Here is a 14,703-nt window from a genome sequence, read left to right as displayed (position 1 = left end):
TGAGCAAAATTATGGGGTAGTTGCTGCATTTTTTAAAAGGCCGGTTTACTTTTTTTTCTAGTTCTGTCTTTGCTAACAAGTTAAAAAATAATTTTTTGAGTGGGTGAGTCTAACTTTCTTTTCTTTGCTTCTATGCTGAGAGAGATTATTCCCAGAGCACCTTATGCATTGTGAGGCTCTCTTAAATAGAACTTTTTAAAGCAGATAAACCAGAAATGTCACTTATGAGTTATATTATAGGCTAGACACCTTTAATTAGAGCACTGTGTCCCATGTTTACATTGGAAATAGGATACAGCTCCCTTGTGGTGTACTAGAAAAGACAGCTTCACATTGTGTTGTATGTGAGTTTACCCCTACTTTAATTTGGCAGCCTTAAAAAAAGGCAGCAATTGCTTTTGGTTCCTACCAAAATAGCTCCCTTAAGTTGAGCAGTGGGGGTTAGCATTTAGTCCTGCATATACCTGCCAACGTTGCACTTTGTCTGTCACTGCTGCCTTTTGAAACTCTTCTTACTTTAATCTCTCTGCACTTCGTGTGTGTGCCATCCCCTGTCCTGGCCCCTTATTTTCCAAATTTTGGGACAGTTCCGGATCTCCTTGAGGAGCAGGTGCTTCTGATGAACTTCAGAAAAAATAATCTCTGCGGTCATGTTCCTCCTCACCAGCTCCAGCCAGGTCTGGCTGCTCATTAGAGTGAGGATGCAAACAGCAGCAGATGCCTGTTGGTGGTAATTAGATAAAAGAAATGAATACTGTGAATGCTGCAGTGAGAGTGGAGTTGCTTCCCAGACAGGTTGGAGAGGGATTGTTGCCCTTTTGAAGGGCTGTTATTAGACTTTCCATAGCCCTGCTTTTCTGACTGTTTTGCTAATTAAGCAAATGCATCTTCTGTCCTTCTAGTTTCTTTCTGTCTCTGACTTTTGCATGTCCCTCATTCTCTTCCTATTTTAATTTCACATGGCTCTATTAGGTGTTAGTTGCACTAACTGTGTAGTGCCAATCACTTGGAGACACTGATTTCTTCCTGGCTTTCATTTTTTAGAGTGTGGCCTCAGCTGCCTGGGGACACAGAGGTGTAAATGACCTTTATTGCACCTTGGGCTGCAATAGCTGTGTATCAGGGTAGTTCAGCTGCAAGCTCGTGGGCTGGCTCTGGCTTTTGAGACAGGTTGTTGCCTTCTGTGACTGGAGAAGGTGGGAGATTGCTGTACAGAGCAGCATGGGGCAGAGAGACAGAGAGGAAAAGCTGTCGGTTAAGAAGCAACAAAGGATGAGCTGCCTTATGCTAGTTGCTGTGTTGGGCTCAGGGAGGGCAATGGGCCTGGCTCTCTCCTCTCTACATCCTCAGCCACAGAAAAGTCACTGTTTGATGTGGTGGGCCTGTGGACAAGTGAGCCTGGGAAGGGGAAGGACATGTGACATCTTGCTTTTTAGGCCAGTGCTTTGACTTACCTGATAGCCTGAAAATAGGCAGAGGTAGTTATAAATGGCAGGAAGATTGTTACAGCAGGGCTGCAGGTAAGGGATACCACAAACACCGGGGAATGTCAAAAACATCTTATGCTTTATCCAAATTGACACCTAACCTGTCTGCAGGCTTCAACCATACTGTATTCCTATCTCAGCATGAATGTGAATAGTTTGTGTTTAAGATATCTGTAGCTTGTTGTTTAAAAAAAAAAAAAAAGTGCTCCATTGTATATTAACACTCACAACACTTTCTTTGAAAACTGTGAATATGGTGCAAATTCCTTTTATGTTTAGCAGGAGTTTGCGAAGTCAACAACTCCAGCCAGCTGGCTATGAGTTTTGCTATTACTTTGTGAGGTTCTTAGCTGTCAAGTGGACTTCATCATCACCTATGTGTGACTGCAGTGTTTCATTCCAGTTGTGACAAGCTCTCCTAATATGCATTTTGTTCAATCTAGGCTTTTCCTCTTGTGCTCTTGCTGTACATGTTGGAAATTCCTCACTCCAGTCTGCAAGTTACAAACTTCCTGGCTGCTCCAGGTGCAAGCACTCCCCTTAATTCTGTGCTGTTACCCAGGAGTGCGCCCAGCCAATGCAGCTCACTTGAGATCTTTTCCATATAGACCAGGAACCAGTGTCCCCTATGGTGGCAAGTGCAGCGTAGTTGAGGGTATGCGCAGCACTTCAGAGAAGAACACGGGAGCTCTGGGCACTGAGAGGCTATTTCACCCCTGGTTTTAATGGCTGCCTTGCCCAGAAGGCTTTGGCAGTAAGTGGAAATCAACTGTACCTCAGAGTAGCTAGAAGGAAATACAGATAATTATTTATGAAGTTTAAAGGGGATAACACTTTTACAAAGGCAGGGATAAACATAAATTAAAAAGTAATTTTAGTTTAGTTTAGTAATCCTGTTCTCTACCTTTCTGTGTGGGTTAGCTCCATGGGCTCCTCTCTCCTCCCAGCATGTTCAGGGCTTCCTGGTGGAGGCTTTTCTGTTCTTTGTTTTCATCCAGGTATTGTGCTTGCAGAAGATGATCTGGATCTGATGAGTCTTTGCTCCCTTCTGGGCTTCCATCCCAGCTGTGTTTTTTTTTTTCAGATGCAAAACCTTCCCTCGGGAATTTCTTAATCCTTACTTTGATTGGGAAGATATTTTGGTGCCCCTCACAGTAGTTAATTGTCTGTCCTTTTTTTGCTTTGGGAAATTATGAAGTCACTTGGACATGGCTGGATGAGATAAGAAACTGCCTAGACAGTTAAATTGACTCTGTTCAGGGTTTAGCCAAGTAGAAGAGCCCTTCTTAGCAAATGAAACAGAACGACAATAACTCTTTCTTTCCAGTGACCAACTCTCCAAGCATACCGGTTTTGTGTTATGAATCCTATGGCCCCTATAAACCCTTGCTAATGACGTTTTAGGCAGTTATGTAACTGGGCTGAGTGTGGGCAGCTTGCTTTGGGCTCTCATCTGAGGAGAAAAAAAAGTACGAATCAGCGTGTTGTGAGCCACAGTGCTCAAAATCAGTTGCATCTTTCAAGGAGGCTAATTTAGAAACACTGTTTGGCAATTGATTGGTCCGATGTATTTGATGTAAAGTTCAGTAAATAAAGATGCTAAGTAGGATGGCATATCATTTTACAGTGATGGTAATAAATCGTTCCAGTGAATTCTTTCTGCGTTTCTAATGCCATACGTGGTTTGCAATACCCTGCCCTCACATTATTTTCTTACTTTTCACAGTAAGCCATGAAGTGCTAGTTATCACAGAGGGGTTGGATCTTCCCACAAATTGGCTTAGGGGAATGTTTTAATGCATCTGTGGCTGTATCCTTGACTCTCTCTCCTGATGCTGTAATGTGAAAGTGGATGACAGCTGCAGATAAAACATATGAGATAGTGTATGATTCACGTGGGGATGGAAGAGGAACCTCTGAGAAATACACTCACTCTTCAGAGAGAAACATCAACCTGTACAGTTGAGTATGTAACTTAATGGGCTTCCTTAGTCTGCAGGTCAGACCTGACATTAACCATGGTGACTTGAAATATTTTTGATCGGGTGGCTTAAAAGGTCATACATAAATTGAGTTTTGTGGTCACAGATGATGTTCTAATGGATTACAAGCTTTACCATGAAAGCACTGGGTACAATCAGTTTATACTTACAAGGGTCTTTGACTAAGACTGATTAGGTGAAATTAAAAAAAGCAGAAAGCCAGGCTGAATTTCTCTTAGGGTTCACAGGGCTTAATTTCTTCTTAGACACTGAGACCCCTTCAGTTTGGGGATTATCTTCCAAGCAAAATAATCACATTCCATCTAGGGGCATCTGAAACTAAACTGGATGAAGTACTGGAAAAAAACCTGTCAAGAGCAATCTAGCACTTAGAGTAAAATGGACTGAATAACCTCAGACTATTTGAAAAGGCCATGTTTACTATGTCAGCAGAGACTACACTGCAAAGTCTGGTATATCATAATTATTTTGCTCCTAGTATACAAAAGTACTACAATACCTCAGATATCTCTTGATAAAAACTGATATGGCTGTGCTGTATTTCTGTCCCTTGGACCTTGTATTAATGTAGAGGGGGAGACCATTTTCTCCCTGTATTTTTACTTTCCAGTTACTTCAGGACTGAGATATTCTAGCCAGTTGTGCAGCTGACCAGGACATTGGGGCTTGTTTTCTTTGATCAGAAAACAAGATTCTTTTTCACATTTGAAATCCATCTAATCAGAACATCCATGAACATCTTCCTTCTCACCACAAACAGAATTAAGAGAAAATAAATATTCAGGTAGACAAATACAGTACTAATGTAGTAAAGGACATGCAATAAAAGTCTATGGAATGGTTGCAGAAACTGGTTAATGATCATAAATGTTTTACATGTGTGTTAGTCCCATAGATGCTGCCAGCTGGTTAGCTGCTCGCATCTTTGAAACTGGGTGTTTGTGGAGGGAGAGACTGTGATGGATTTGCAGGCAGTTGTTTTGTGAAAGCTCATTCATGGGGATGTGGCTGCTCTTGAGGATCCCGTTATGTATTCTCACAGACCAGGTAATGAATGTAGCACCAACTAGAGTGGAGACCTGCATTCTTGAAAGTCAAAACCTGAGTCTGGTTCCATTTGAAGCTGTTTTAAATTTATCTTTTCAGATTCCAAGGTTGACAGTCCTTGCTTAGTAGCCTTATTTGAGCCTGTAGGTCCTCCTGGGTTGGCAGGCTATGTAAAAGCACAGATATTCACTCAGTGTTTAGTCTGCAATTGCTGAAATAATTGCACAATCTATGTATTTATTTATTCAGATATGATATTTTTATTTACTATTTACTATTCCTGCAGCATTTAGAATGGAATTTAGATGACTTCATAATTGATTTGCGTTACTAGGTAATGGTGAGGTGTGGGAATAGCTACATTTCAATCTAGAGGATATTTGGCTAATGTTATTTTAAGAGCAAACAATTTCTTGTCTCACTTTTTGGAACAAAAGAGCTAATTCATGTTCATTTGAAAGTGAGTTTCTTTTGTAATGGTAGGTCATGCTGAATAGTGTGTGACAGTATGACTCAGGTTTTTATAAATGACGTCCATATGGTTGGGTTGTTTTGAAAAGCAGTTTGAAAAATAGTATGAGCCAAAGTCTAAGTCTCTAGTGCCCCTTTTTCCATCTGACTATACAGAGGAGAGTGCTTGTTTTTGGAATGCCTTAAATTGTTATTTAGAATCAAAAGTGCAAAAGGTTGCATGTTGTTTATACATTGTAATTTTTGTTTTGTTTATTTCTTGTGACTGGTACTGAGAAGTGTGAATCAGACATTGAAAGCAGGCTGTTTCTATAGAGGCTGATCATGGCTGGTGAGCCTGCCTTAAGAAATTTGTTTGACTTCAGAGATGTCAGTAAATGTTCCAGTCTTCCCACATGGAGTGTACTCATAGGTCTGGCTGGTGGATATTTACTGAAAGAGTTTGGGATAATAGAGCATAGTAAATGAGAAGATTAATTAGGTAGAGGATATGATGAAACACTACAAAGAATATGATGAAAAAAGCAAACAAATCATTCTAATAAGCCTTTCAAACTCAATAGGCATCTGGTTTTGACTCAGTAAACCACTGTCATCTTAAAACTGAAGTGCTGCAAAGCTGGCTGGTGCATGGGGTGGGGAAGATGGCAGTCTTTGGGTGTCTTTTTTGGGTCATCCCCCCAAGTTTATGTGAAAAAGATGAAAATTAGAGCACTTTATATTTTCCATAGCTCAAGAACCAGACTGTTGAGCATTTGGTCATCAAAGACTGAAAAACTTTATCCATGAAAGTCTGAGAGATTCTGCCAAGCAAGTGTTCATAAAAACTTAATTTTCAGATTCTTTGAAATTTGCTACTCAGCGGTGGATGCATAGTAGATACAGTAGATGTCCAGCCATATCTAGGCATGACTATGGAAAAACATGTATGAACCTGAGGACTGCTTTAACCACTGGAGAGAGTTGCTGGGGGAGGGCCCTTCAGTGGTGGCTGTAAGCAGCAGGCTGGGAAGAAATTCCCAGCCTCCCTGGCCTGGTGAGCACCAGCCCTGCCTTCCCAGGGCAGAGTGAAGGTCTGGACCCATGGCACCGTTACGTAGAGTAAGGGTCTTGACAAACTAACTGCTTTGCTTTGGGCTTTAATTTAGGGTTGAAATGGAACTGTCTAGCACATTTCTGTGGCATATAATCCTTTAAAACAGGCTTTAAAATTTGTTTTCAATTTTCTTTTAAAAATTAACGGGATTGCAGCAGGTAGAAAGAATACAGGGGCACCAGAGCTTCCTATAAGCAAAAACGTTTGCCATTCTCACCTTCATTTACAGGATTCATTTATCACATTGGAGGGAGGGCTGGGTTCAAGTCACCTTGTGGGATCCTTAAGACATTAATCTTGCTATAGGTAGTGCAAGCCATATCAAACGCTTCTGGATTACAGGTGCCATAATAATTGCTCATAATCTGTGTATGGTGTGAAACTCAAGATGCCTTTCTGAGCTAACAAGCAGCGAGGGAGAAAACAAAGCACAAGTAGCAAAAAAAGAGGTTGAACAGAGTCAATGAGCACAGCCTGCAGATCTGTGCAGGTGTCTCCCCTGTTGGGCTGCATGTCATTTTGACCTGTTTCAGGGCTGGATCACAGCAGAGCATGTGGAGAACTTGCAGCCATTTTTAGGCTGTGATGCTGCCCTTCTACTCTAGGAGTCTCCTGTGGGGAAAAAAAAGACAACCCAGAAATAGCAGTGATCTTACAATGAAATGGTTATAAAGATTGACAGGCAGACTTTCCATTACCTTACATCCCCTCTCTTACACACTTTAGCTTGTCCATCCATTACCTTGTGTTATTAGGGCAAGATACGTGGTCTGTTAGACTGGACTGTGGGGAAATTGAAATCTGTGTTTATTACACCCAAAACTGCTAAAATGGGCCAATAAGGTAGAGGCTAACTGCAATAAAACCTGCAACTTACTGTGATGGCAGCAGTGGAAAACAATTCCACTTTAATTACAGACTAAAGAAACAGCCTTACTTCTGTGTTTTTGAATGCTATGAAACAATTCCCAAATGTTCTGTGGCTTTAAATACTGAAATGAAGATCTGTTCGGTGGAAGCTTTCACAAATGTGACACGATGTGGAAACTTGGAATATTGTAAATAATAATAAGATTGTTTTGCTTTATATGGAAAAAATATTCACTGCTTCTGCAGTGGCAATTTATATTCCTGCAAGCCTGCTGGCTAGACAGTCATAGTTTTGCTTGCAAGTGGAACCAAGGGCTTAAACTGCTGGACCATCTTCTTTGTATTACTCTTACATTTAATTTATTTGTAGTACCACATGTACTGATGTAGGCACAATGTAGCTCTAACGAGCACTTGAATTTGGAGTCTAATCCAGTAAGAGTTTCATATAAGACTTCTACTATAGATGGTGTTTCCATATGCAACAAGCAGAGAGGAATGAGCAAGTACCGATCTGGTCATTTGGCAGTTCGGTTGTATCCTCCCCTGCGATGAGGCATCGGATCTTTGGGGAGTGCTTTTGTCAGCTGAGGCTGGAGGCTTCAGGGGGAAGGGGTCTTGCCCTTCCTCTGCCCCATTCCTTCCTGGGAAACAGGCAGGGCTTGGCAGTTCGGGCTCCTTGTATGCCTCTCCCATGGCTGGGCTGGGGACCTGAAGGGAGAGGGTGCTGGAGGGCTGGCTACCTTTGCTACTACTAAGAGTGAGGGACAGTGTAATGGCAATCTTAATCCCTGAAAGGAGGGGTGTGCATCTGTGTGCGAAAGTTTGCCTTGAGCTGGTCTGAGGTGGTGCAACCAGGCTGTCTCCTCTGGTGCATTTACTAAGACTTTAAAGGATGTTATTTTCCTTCTAAAATAGCATTATCCAGAAAAACTTATTTGAGGAATAGGGACCCAAACTGCCTTTGCAGAAATGACTTGCTAACTATTTAAAAGCCTGATGCTCTGTGCTGTCTCTCAACAACTGGATTTAGTATTAACAGAGAGAGAAAATGTGGTCTTTAATTTACTGCGTTTTCAGCTAAAACTGAGGAGCAATGGGGAGCTGATTTACAGTGGTGAGCTGTGTGGAGAAATCTTGTGCTCTGGGGAAGAGAACCCTCTGCGTGCAGAGAAGGTGCTGTGTGACTAGTGCTCCTTTGAGGGAGCAGCTGTAAATGGGGATGGCTTGTTGGGGTTGTCCTTACTGTGCTGCAGTCCTTGAGACAATTTATAAAAATATATGAAAAATGAACTGTTCTTTCAAATGAAGCTGGGGCAAAAAAGGGAGTAAATGGCTGATTAAAATTATAGCTACTTAAAAGCTGGTTTCAGGGAAAACAAAACCCGATGAACTAGACTAAACATTATTTTAATTAAAAAATTGTATTATAGTGGGAAAAAAATGACTCAAACATTTGTTAATGTCCAATTATGCTTCCTCAATACATATTCTCCAAGATTGATCAGCCTAGTAGGAAAACTTTGTAAACATGCTGTATTTTGGGTAGATTGATACATCTTTCAAATAAGAGAAACAGGAAATTTAAAGTAGAATAAAGAGTAATAAATTGGTGGTGCAAATAAATTCACCAGTCTCAGTACAGATGGCACGAAAGGTATGATTAAATTTAGCCTGGTGAGTAAAACCCTACTGTTTTAGGCTTTGACTAGTCCCAATGCATCTTTCAAAATCTGGCAATCTTATGAGCACTGAGACTGGATTTCTTTCTAGCCGCTGGTGTTTATGTGTAGGTGTTGCTGCTCTCGAGTACACAAGAACTGATAGGATACCTGCTGTCACTGCAGGACCTGGCTGTTGTTCAAGAAGGCACTCAGTATATGGCTAAATTTCAGATGCCAAAACTGCTATTTGGAATAGGGATGACTTTTTTTTTGCCTGTGTTTTAAGGTGAGCAGCAAGTGCCCAGGTTTTGCTATTAAGACCATGAAACAAAATTAAAGGTCTTACAAACAGCCTCTTCCCCCCCCCCCCCCGATAATATCGTTATGAGCAGGAAAAACAAAGATGAGACTGGTTCAAACAGTTTACTGACTTCTGTCCTTATAAACATGCAAGGCCATGGCGTAACCTCTCTGTACAAGGTAATGGTCTAAATATCTGTTAGTGTGGTTAAGAGCCAAACATGATGGAGACATTTTGGAGCTATGATTGTGTGCTGGAGGTTTCTATCAGGATGTGGATAAAGGCAAACCTCCCTTTAAATAAGTGTTACTTTCTCCTTCAATTCAAAAGGGGTCTGCTGAAGATGCTACCACCAGCAAAAATGCTCTTCTCTCAAATAACTGTTTGCCTTTAATGTTGGAGCATCTCCTTTCTGTTTGGTTTTTTTTCCCTCTAGCTGTGCAGTGGGTTGCACAGATGGCCTAGCATAAGGAAGAAGGAAAATAGGGATAATGCTTTCTGATGGATTTATTTGTATACAAGTCCCAATGGACCTAAGTATTAAATAGCTTCAGGTTTTTTTAAGTTGTCATGACTATACAGAAGACTGGGCACACGTCACTAAAGCTGGATTATTTTTTTTTTTAGTAGATAAAGTGGATTTTGGTCTTAAAGTGGATTTTTAGTAGAAGCTTGTGAATGACTGAACTTGAGATTCTGAAAAGCATAACATATTGGGGGAGAGAAGCAAATGTTGGTCGAGTAGGAAATAATATTTTAGAAGAAATCTTGAAGCTGTTGTTGAGACTAGCAGATACAAATTGCCTCTACCTATTACTTTCTACACGCAGAAGTGTTTGAACAGATGCTATGAAGTACTGTTGGCTATAAAACCTGCCTGTCTGTCTTGTGAGCAATGATGAAACTCGGTGTACCAGAACCCTGGTGGCCAATATCCACTGAAAAGCAGTTCTCCACTAATCCTCCATTATAAGCTTTGGCTGTCCGTTAAATGTCAGGAGGAATGGGATGGTAAGAAAGAGGTTAAAGAGCTCACCTCATATCAACATAGGCTATTACACTTTGATTTTTCACTTCTTTTCTGTTTCCATTGGTGAAAACTGCTCAGCTATTGCAGGGCGAGAGGGAGGTATCTTCATCTACAGTTGCTTACAGCTCCATTTAAAATGCAATTGCTGTTTATGTGTGTTCTAATGCAGAGATGTCTTGTCTGAAAACTTGGCTGAAAGCAGGATGTTTGCATGTAAAACACTGGAGATGGGCTCTGAACCTTTAAATGTAAAGGGCTAGTCAATATTTTTGGCATTCTTATGGTAAAAGGATTACCTCTGTCAGTGAGTGACAGTGCTTAGGATGCATCAACCAGTGCTTAGGATGCATCAACCGGGAGGAATGACATGCGTTGGGCAAGTGTGGATGCCCTGGGGTTGCAATTTAGGCATTTTAACTTCCTCCTTCAGCTACTGGAGAGGAGGAAGAAATGATCCCTCTTTTCTCAGCTCTTACTCAGGGACCTTGGAGACACTGTCCGTAGTCATTTACTGTTTATTTGGGTTATTTCTAGCTGATTGTGCAGTTATGTAAATGCTCGTGCTGGAGGAGTGCAGAGGGTGGGAATACGTTGCTAGAGGGCTGGGGGCAAAGCAGGGTCTTTTCCTTCTGCCCCTCCTGACAGCTAGCTTCAGTGACTGAGAGTCCTGGAGTCTGGGAAAAGGTGCTACTCTTCCTACTTCCTCACCTACCGCTCTGTGTTCATATAAACCATGGGCTGAAGTTGATACGGTTTTTGTTTATTTCTCTGTGTCGTCCTCTTCCCCCTCCCCTAGTGTTGCTAGATCCTGCCAGATCTGAATTGCAGACATCCCAGTTTTACTCTATTGACAAGGTGACAGCCAGCACTGGAGGTACCAGAGATACCGATACCAGCAGTCTCTGGAAGAATCCCAGCATTCATTAACATTTGGAAATGGCCTGTCTTTTGTCCACCAAGATTGTGTTTTGCAGAGAGTGTTTAAATTCTGCTGAAATAAGCAAAAAAAAATGCGGGCTTGCTAAAGGAAGTTTCCCAGGCATAGGTAGTTGAGAAAGTGTTGGGTTTTTTTCATGCTTAAGGAATGCTTGTATTCAAGGGGAACTTTCTTGAATATGTACCCTTTCTTTGTAGTCCACTTCATGTATTTTTCAGTGTGAGATATTTTTACAGTTTAATTGCAAATGAATGCTTGACAGTGGAAGTTACTGTAATTGAAATCACCTGTCAGTAACTTAAAGATGACATTGCAGTCTTGCATTTCTGGGCACCTTCATGAACTGAAGCATGAAAGCATGATCTAGTGGTGTCTAAATATAGAAGATAATTTCTTTAGAACCGCAGATACTGATATCCTCTAGAGATGTGTTTGGTTATTGTTAAGTTGTTCTATGCATATATGAGCATGTAAGCAACTTGGTTTCTGTATAGAGTCTACAGTATTCTCTCATTCTTCTAGTTCAAGACAGAGGTATACACAGAGGAGAATGGAAACAATGGTAGAGAGATTTTTGCCTTCTGGTTGCAGTAAAGCAGTCTGGTTTGGAGCAGAGAGAATGAAAAGACTTCCTGCAAAAGCAACACAGCAGGTTGTGTAGTATGCCGTGTGTGGGAAGTTAAGTGCTTTGGACACAGAAGGGGAAGTTTTAAATGCCTGTGACTCCTGGACGGAATGGAATTGGTCCTGTAGGTTTGCAAGTGGATCAACATCTTTGGGTTTCAAGTCAAAGCAGCTGGTCAGCCCTTTAAGAAATGGGGAATGAGCAGTACGTTTGGTGGGACTGGAGGTGGAGCGTGTGAGGGGCGAGTGAACAGCACTGGCTCTGGAAAAGAATTGTGTGGGTTCAGTGCCTGTGAGAATGAAGGTGGCTTTTGTGTTCGCCTTAAATAATGAACTATAAAATAATCCCTGCAGGCCATTGAAGGATGGAAAACAGTTGTAAAGGGTAGCCTTTACTTACAAATATATGCAAGAAAGTACGTTCTATTCAAGCTTTAATTTTAAGAGATGCTAATAAAAATGAGTAATATATGGAAAATATTTCTATCCATAACTGAATCTTCTTTTTATGTGCATTTCCACGTGTGTGCATCTCACATACTGATAAGTTTTGGTCTGTTTGCATATAGATGTTACACTGTTTAAAGTCACAGCAACATACGATTAAAAAAAACCCCTGAAGATGTGATTTGCTATGTAAATAACCCTTTTGTCCCAGTAACCACTTTTTTCACGTTTAAAAGTGTTGTTTGTTTTAATGTGGCATCCTGATTGAGAATGGTTATTTTGCACAGCTAAGGTGTAAGTATGCCCAGACCTTGGCTAGTAATTAGCTTTCTTACTATCAGATAGGAAGCTTGCCTGGGGACCTGAGACACTAAATTGGCATAATTGCCTTGTGATATGGAGGTGGATACTTGTTTTTCCACAGATTTACTTTCATACTATTGAAATATATTATTGATCCATTTCCAAAGGGAGAACAGTAAAAAGAGCAGAGAAATTGGGCAGTATGGGGCTCTACAACCAGATAACAAAAGGCTCAGGTCTAAGAGTTTGAACTCTAAATACTGTTTGTTTTTACCGAGTGACTACCAGGGTCAACATGCAGGATGGTGGCAGGGAAAGAGGAAGAAAGAATAAGATACTGTGTAGAATTGCAGTGATGTATGTTTGTATTTGATATAAGCAGTTGAAGTGAACAGGGCTGTAAAGCTACAGTATATGGGGTCATTATGTTTTACTGAGAGATGCCAAGCAGAGCTGTGGTGCAGAAGGCTGTGAAATGATTAAAATTCTCACATGGTTGTTAATATGCTTATCACTGGTATCCTTATTGGGGCTTCATGACTGTTAATCACAGGAGGCTGCATCGTGATTAAGCCCACTGCGTTGGTTGAGAATAGCTGTCCTGCTTGAAGTGGGGGGAGACGAGAAGGCATGAAAGGATAGTTGGCTGGAAAACATAGCTGGCAGAGGGATGAGGTGACAATTAAAGAGTCAAAACTCTTGGTTAATCTAAGCAGGCACAGAATTAGATTGTAGTCCTGGAAAAAGTCAAGTAGATTGTTAGTGTGGCTGAGTGCCAGGCTGTTTCTTTTCTCCTTCCTTCAAAAACCATGGTGAAGTTGGAAACATGAGTGAAATATTAAGATACGTGAATAAAACCTCATTCTGTCAGCCCCTATATAGCTGGTATTTCCCATCTGGAATCAGAAAGAAAGAGTGAATGGTTATTAATATGTAATGAGATCTTACAGAAATAATAGCATTGCAAGCAAAGGAAAAGAGGGATTTAGAGAAGGGAATCATTCATGCGAAAGTTAGGCTTGACATGCTGGCATGTTAGTGATAATAGGGCAGGCATGGTCCTGAAGGCTTGTGCCAGTGTTTTCAAAGATGGAAATAGCAGGTTGCTTGGATGATGAAAGTAGGTGTCCTTCTAACATTATGCTGTATCAATTCTCTTGTTCCACTTCCCTGCCTTTTACCATGTTTTCTCATTTTGCTGTAAACTGCTTGGGGCAGGGGTCATGCCTATTATTTGTCTATAAAGTGCTGCTACTTCTGAGGAACATGTTTTGTTGATTGCTGGAGGAACAAGAGCATCAGGGCCCTGCATGCAAAATTCTTTAAGTCTCTGCAGAGATGCGTTTTTCCCAATCTGTGTGGAAGTGTGTAACTTGTGGGTTTCTAAAAACTGAATATGTATACTAGAGAAAGGTTTGGTCTGTACTCGGAGCAAGCCATGTGCTGCTGACAGTCTGGTCTCTGGGCTGGACAGGTGTTGAGTCTGACCCATGCATTGCCCTTGTGTTGTGTCACATCGTCAGAGCATTAGAGCTTGTGTGCCTCCTGGGTGAGGGAAAAGCCAGAACACCTTCTCCCTCCAGAGGACATCACCCTTTCAGTGAATATGCAGTGTTTGGTCCATGATCTGTGTTGTACTGTGCCATTTACTGAACAGCTCCATGACTTTGGCTTGATCACCATGGAATTTAGAGACTGGCCATTTCTGATGGAGCTTACTCTTACTATAGCAACATGCACCTTGCACTCCAGTGCACAAGTAACAATACACTGTGGCTTTGCGTTTTGGAAGATGGAGAATGAGGGTTTTTTTAATACAGTTTAACACAAATTTTTCCAAGCTTTTACCTTGGGGCTATACTGTGATGGAACCTTAACCTGCTGTGCCCAGTCTTAAAATTATATTGTTTCTTACTAGTGGCTAAAGTATATCAAAATGGTCAAACATCTATCAAAACAAACAAGAACTCAAACAAGAAATTTTAAATGTACATCATGTAAAAACAAATAGTAGACTATCAGTTATTTACACGTCAGCATAAAATGCATCTGGTCACACTGGATTTTCAAGATGGTGAAAATAGGAAGTGCAGAAGCTGTAGGAGGGAGGCCACAAGAAGACATAGAATCACAAGATTTGAGGTTGGAAGGGACTTCAAGGATCAAAGTGAAGATCATATAAAGTGATGTTCTTGGCCTGCCCTTACTTTGGGTTTGGAGAGGTCCAAAGATAGTGTTTTGTCAACAAAACTAGAAAGTCTGAGGCCCTCTGACCACCCCCAGTGGAGGCATCCATAATGAGTCAGGAGTAGTGCCTCGAGGAAAATATCTGAGAGTTTTTGCAGCCTCTTTGCATGTGTATTTCTAAGTCACCAGACAAATGTGGGTCTGGCTTGGCATACGGACCTGTCCAGGAAAAAATC

The 14,703-nt window shown here is 41.2% G+C and overlaps 1 protein-coding gene across 1 annotated transcript in view; it reads left to right on the top strand.

The window, feature by feature from the left end:
- Window positions 1-14,703, top strand: part of PLCL1 (phospholipase C like 1 (inactive)) — a 207,002-nt gene that overhangs the window by 77,916 nt on the left and 114,383 nt on the right. The gene's annotated exons all lie outside the window — the stretch shown is intronic.

Source organism: Leptosomus discolor, chromosome 5 (genome assembly GCF_034619465.1).
Source record: "Leptosomus discolor isolate bLepDis1 chromosome 5, bLepDis1.hap2, whole genome shotgun sequence".
NCBI classification, from domain to species: Eukaryota; Metazoa; Chordata; class Aves; order Leptosomiformes; family Leptosomidae; genus Leptosomus; species Leptosomus discolor.
The sequence above is the reverse complement of the archived record's forward strand: the minus strand, read 5'-3'. Positions and strand labels throughout refer to the sequence as shown.